Genomic DNA, 7,144 nt, shown 5'->3' on the forward strand with positions numbered 1-7,144 from the left:
TCATTGCAAACAGTTACAACCTTGACTTTATATCAGAAAGAACAAACATTAAAGAAATGACTAACTGCATCAGTTAGGGTTAAAAAAAAAAGTGTATTCAGCTAAAACATATACAGTACATACTGTATATAATCATCCAGTGGAAAGTCCTTACCTACTGGCCTAGTTAAATCAAAGTGGTTACTTTCTTTTGGCTGGGCAGTGAAGTTTTACACACCGTCTTATTTGACTTTCGCAGGACTTGAAACTGTTTTTTGGGGGCAGACCCCCACAAAGAAGAAACATATATTTACACATGTAAGGTCATCATCTTAACAGTTTATTATTCTCATCGACTCATGCGTGAGCAGAGCATCAAGTTGGCATGCCTATAACAGCTGAATGTGGCGATTACCATCTTGATCAGCAAAACGCCTCACAAACTTATTAAGATTTAAAGCTATGGTGTGTTTTGATTCAATGCTGAGTACAGCCAAACTTGACAGGCTCTTCTTTGTCATAGTAGACCGCAAACAGTTGCGGCCCCAGAGTATTTGTGCTGGGTAATCTATGGTAGGGCTAACCCATACAGTGGTGGGGCTCAAGTCAGTATTTGCAATGTAATTACATACAGGCTCCCCTTGACAGTGAAACGCCACGCGTGAGGTTTAGATTATTTCCCTGTCTCAATCCAAATTGAACTGTATGAAATAAAAAGGCACATTTGTCTTGTAGTAAATAAAAAGGGCGACCTGGAGCCAATCCTGCAATTTCCCCACAGGTGAAAGAGTTGAAAACCCAACCCCTGTAGGAGGGTCTGGGGGGATTCTCCCCCAGGAGATTTTTTGAAATACTAACATCAAATACACCCATCTGGTGCTCTCTTAAGAAGAAAAATAAATAAATATATATTACTACACGACGTCTTTAAAAAAATGAATGTCATTTTTGTTTTTTGTTACTTTGTTCTGAAAGCTGAACCTGCTGCTCCTCACAGAGAGGAGAGGGAAGAGGCTGTGAATTACTTTACATTGTGGATAAGGGTGGATAGCCCCCATTGTTCTGTGTGTCAAAATGAAAGACAGCCCACACACCTATCAATCATCAAACCGTAGGGTCTTATAGTTGTACCGATGTATATCGAGATGTACTACAGCAAAAGTATTCTCCGTCGGGACTTCCTGCAACAACACCACGCCGTTATCGTGATTCTGATTGGCCAGAAGACATAATCAAAGATGTTCTATTAAGAAGACGATCACTACGTGACAAAAGTTTTCAAAACCGTTTCTAGTCTTCGGTATTTCCAGACAAGTGGCTACTGAAATCAATCTTACTAACTGCTGTCTGTGCAATTTACTCCGCGCGAGTTGGCAGACTTTATTTTGCTTACTTTAACATCATTTTTCACGGTGGGGCTAAGCCATTTATTAGTATGGCTGTAGCCTACCCCAGCCATACCCTGACCGCAAATACCTCATTCCTTCTGTCTACTTGTATCGGAAATGCTTCTCGTTTTGCGCTGTCCTCCCGTTCAAATGAAATCGCCGCCAATCATATTTCCAAGCTCGCGCCAGGGGGGGGGGGAGGGGTTACAAGGCTCGCGTCTTGTGCTGCATTCACTTGCACTCGGACATTAGAGATTTTCTCTCATAAATGTCCGATGAACCACAACTTTTCTCAGTAGGGCCTGGCTCATTTCGTGGCATCTGCAGGCAGTGGCAAGTACTTCCGGCATCTGCCACAGAGGCCGCTACTCCGTGGTATCTGTGGCAAGTATATGCCACAGATGTGGTATCTGTGGCAAGTATATGCCACAACTTGCCGTGGCAACTATATGCCACAACCATGCCACAACTTGCCGTGGCAAGTATATGCCACAACTTGCCGTGGCAAGTAAATGCCACAATTTAAGAGAAGGTTTATGGTAGCTGCCACTCGCCTTCCGTGGCAAATGCTGATATTTAAACCCGTATTTATCGCGTAAAATGTCGCTGTTTTGGCATGACTTTATCGGACTGATCTGTACACAAGACTGATGATCTGTTACTGATGGTCCGATCTCTATTTTTCAAAAAGATTAAACATTATATGTTCTATAGATTTTACTTGGAGAACTTGGTTTGTTAAAATAAATAAACGTGCTATTTTTATGATAATACTCAAGATATATTATTAGTAAGTTGACATAAAGATCTAACATTGTTGACCAGAGGTGGGAAATAGGCTAACTTGTATCAAGTAGCCTACTTTACTTGTGATTTAGAAATAGCCTACTTGTGCTATAAGGATAAGGACAACCAAGCGCAAAGCCTACAAGCACTGAAAAGCTGGCAAGGGGAGACGGATGAGCATGACTCAGCGTTCTGTCAAGAACTCGAACAATATAAATTGTTCGCCAGTTTCAAAACGCAATAAAAGGGTGGATAAAAAAGCATGCATTGTGTCTCGATTTTTAATATACTGTCATGATTGTCTTAACGGAATAACATGGTTTGTTTAGATTCACTGATATCAATATCTAATAAGAATAATCTGAAGCATTTAAATAAAAATGTTCAACCAGAATTAAAATATTAAACAACAAAACAGATACAATGACATTAATCTGTTTATTAACAACGAAAATAATACAAATTAAGTACATATGCCTGGATTTAAAATAACATATTTATACATGTGTACAATAAAATATAACTTTCCTTTGCCTCATTTATCAAATATAAATCTTAGCATCTCACTAGCAGTGGCAAATGCAATCAGTTACAGCTGCCCTAAGTCTGTAGCCAAGTCTAATAACACCATTGTACACGTTGCTGTGTCAATACAGATATTTATTTTTTAATTATTTGTCTTTACTAGTAACAATACACCTGGTTATCGTAGCAAGCAGTGGAAACTCCCCTCAAGAAGCGACAATTGCCAAGGGCTTGCGTTGCAACGCTCACTTGCCAATATTTCTTTTTTTATTACAATATAGGCCTATGTTTAGCCTACTATCATAGATATAGCACGTTTGTTTATTTTAGCAAACCAAGTAGGCTATTCCAAGTAAAATTGAATATAAATGATAATTTATTATCTTTTTGAAAAATAGAGATCGCACATCAGTCCTGTGATAGTCCAACGACATTTTACACGATAAATACGAGTTTAAATATCAGCATTTGCCACGGAAGGCGAGTGGCAGCTACCGTAAAACTTCTCTTAACTCTGGCATCTTGTGGCAACTCCCATTCAGCATGGCAAATGCCACGGCAAGTTGTGGCATATACTTGCCACGGCAAGTTGTGGCATATGCTTGCCACGGCAAGTTCTGGCATCTGTGGCATTTACTTGCCACGGCAAGTTGTGGCATATACTTGCCACGGCAAGTTGTGGCATCTGTGGCATATACTTGCCACAGATGCCACAGAGTAGTGGCCTCTGTGGGAGATGCCACAAATGCCAAGGCACATGCCACGGCGAGTAGTGGCAACACTCATTGTGTTCTAGTATGATAAATAAAATAATATTGTACCTTGAAAACCAATGCATTCGTTCATTTGACACGTTGGTGGTTTTAGGTAGGCTATACAGCGACCCCTGGCGGTTCTAGTGTGAAGTAAAAGTAGAAGTAGCCAACCTAAATGTTGGAATACTCTGTTACAAGTAAAAGTCATGCATTAAAATGTTACTCAAGTAAAAGCGCAAAATGATTAGCATAACAATATACTTAAAGTGCATATTACATGTTTTGATTATAATGATTGATCATGAAAGTGTTCTCAAAGCTGGTCAAGGTGCAGCTAGTTTTAATGACTTTGTATACTGTAGTAGGGTATCTTGTGAATTTACTCCAGGAGAAACTATAAAGTCTGATTTAAGACTTGATTATATGTATCATCATTAATCAGAATCTGTAGTAAGTAACTAAAGGTAGCGTATTAAATAAATGTAGGGGAGTAGGCTACAATTACACAATTTACCTCTGAATTGTAGTGGGGTAAGTAACCTACTACGTAATATATCATTTACATACTCAACTAAAGTACAAGTAGGCTATTTCTAAATCACAAGTACAGTGCTTGAGTATACAAGTTGGCCTATTTCCCACCTCTGGTCAACAATGTTAGATCTTTATGTCAACTTACTAATAATATATCTTGAGTATTATCATAAAAATAGCACGTTTATTTATTTTAACAAACCACGTTCTCCAAGTAAAATCTATAGAACATATAATGTTTAATCTTTTTGAAAAAATGATCGGACCATCAGTAACAGATCATCAGTCTTGTGTACAGATCAGTCCGATAAAGTCATGCCAAAACAGCGACATTTTACGCGATAAATACGGGTTTAAATATCAGCATTTGCCACGGAAGGTGAGTGGCAGCTACCGTAAACCTTCTCTTAACTCTTAACTTGTGGCATTTACTTGCCACGGCAAGTTGTGGCATATATAAGTTGTGGCATATACTTGCCACGGCAAGTTGTGGCATGGTTGTGGCATATACTTGCCACGGCAAGTTGTGGCATCTGTGGCATATACTTGCCACAGATACCACATCTGTGGCATATACTTGCCACAGATACCACGGAGTAGCGGCCTCCGTGGCAGATGCCGGAAGTACTTGCCACTGCCCGCAGATGCCACGAAATGCGCTTGCTGTCTCTCACTTTTCTTTCAAAACAAAGCTGCCAAATGGGGTGGCAGCTGGGGTGGCAAGGCATTTTTCTGAGGTGGCAGCTGCCACCCCGTGCTACCCCGTAGAACCGCCACTGGACAAGGGTAATCACAAAACAAGACACAGCTGGGTAGAGGTGAAACAGGGGCAGTAGGTGAACACAAAATCAGTCACAGGAGGGAAACTAAAGACAGGAATTAAAACTAGACAAGACACAAGAGGTAATACAAAAATAAATAAACAGACTGTGACACAAATCCACCCCAACCTCAGTAGACTATATTGGCACCAAATAGTAATTTAATTTAATTTGTTCTGAATTAAATCAGATTGTATTGTTTTTAACATTAGATGTCAACAACACATAATTAATTCAGAGGTCACTGAATTAAGAAGAGAGAGACAAGATGTTAAGTTACTTGTTTTTTAACAGAAGAACACGAAATCCAGGTATGCTATGACACAGACATAGTGCATTATGAAATATATTGTCCTGATAATGCGCAACTTGTTGTAACTGTTACAGTAGAGATAGTACATTTGATCAAACTCAGTTTGCTGTCAAGTCATGTGTTTCCTAGTAAAGACTGAAGTCATGCTACTAGAATACACAAATGATGGATCTTTCTCTTTTACATGAAAATTCAATTGTGCTGATTACTGCTTATTACAAATTATTTAAACTAAATGTAGGAAGAGTGAACTTGTATTTACCCTCATATAGGTTGAAATGAATATACAACTTGTACAAATTCCTGTCAAATCAGTTTCAGCTAAATTGCTTCTCCTTATACTTTAGCATGATTTATGTCCAGTCCAAGATAAAAGCCAACAAATTGTAGCCAAAATAAAAACTTGGTAGCCGATCTGGCAGAGCATAGCAGAGTGTCTCTCTGCGACACAGAAGAGCTCTGTTATCTCCCCAGAGCAGGATGGGAAGGAGGAGGAGGAGGAGGAGGAGAGGGGATTTGTCTTTGGCTGACAAGTACAGTAATCAAATGTCTGTTCTCTCATGGGTTCCTGGGGCTCAAATCCAAATTATCCAAGGATCAAGTCTAATGAAAAAGGACTTTGTGTGGGCCGTGCAAGGCAGTGCTTGAACAAATGTGTAAAAATAAGCCAAGTTCAGAAAGATGAAAAATATGGCCTGTTTTGATTTATTTGTTCCTTACGTAATTCTATATGCAAACAAAATCATATAAAAATATACACAGCCACTGAAATTCGCACATACACACACTCCCACACACACTTCTGCCACCAATGAGCTTTTGTAAGAGCTTCAAAGATAGACATGTCAACACAAGAGACCTCATATCTGCTGTCAGCTGTAGCTGCCATCTGGACAGGAAAAAGGAAGGATCGACCGCAACTCTTCCTCTAGTGCGATCTCCAGAAACAGGTCACAATACTGCTCCGCTGTCCTCGACAAAAACACAGCAACTGGGGCTCATAAAGTCAGACACATTGTATGTCTGACTTTGAATGATTTAGGAGAAGACAATAATGGATGAATGCTTTAAATTGCTGAGTGGCAATGACATCCTATGAAATGTTATGATTAAATTATCAGGGTAGGGTAGCAAAGAATCCAACAATTTCCAGAACGAAGGTCCAAGGGAAGTTTAACTCAGTTACAATGTGTAATCAGAATCAGAGCTTTTAAGAATGTATTTGTACTGTACGCATAAGAAAGGAATACTAGGTTGCAGCTTTTGGTAAAAAGAATCCTCATTTAATGCTTTTTGTAATTGTTCACTATTTTCAATCATCCCACTAAAAAGTATTTCAGTAAAATGACAACCCTCTGCATGCACAGTATAATCCTCCCATCACATGTGCAGCCATCACTACTGCAATGTGTGAGCCAAATGACTACCTTCCTTCATGTACATTTTGATTATATAACTAGAGTGAATATGTCAATGTTTCTCAATATTGTAGTGAACCAGCAATGAATTTCACATGTTTTACTTTATGGTAAAATGTTTACTACATCATTTGCAGAAAACAAATCTTATAGCACAACAGGCCATGTTTTACCTGCATATTACACGGTTTATGCAGCTTGAGTATAACCCATATAAATCAATCGTATCCCTGTTATTTTACATTAAATCACATGGACATTTATCAACTTGTATCGCAAAACAGATAAGACACATACAACACTTCCTTAAATGTATAAGACACATACAACACTTCCTTAAATGTATTTTTTGTGAGTTGCTCTGAGATAAGGATGCATTTCTATGATTGTTAATCACTGACTGTTATATCATAATACTGACCTTGTGTGTGGTGTGTATTGTGTGTCCTTGATAAAAACACCCCCGAAACACATTTCACTTTATGTATGCTATTTATTTGCTGTCACACACACACACACACACACACACACACACACACACACACACACACACACACACACACACACACACACACACACACACACACACACACACACACACACACACACACACACACACACACAC

This window comes from Notothenia rossii (assembly GCF_949606895.1).
Source record: "Notothenia rossii genome assembly, chromosome: 2".
Taxonomy (NCBI): Eukaryota; Metazoa; Chordata; class Actinopteri; order Perciformes; family Nototheniidae; genus Notothenia; species Notothenia rossii.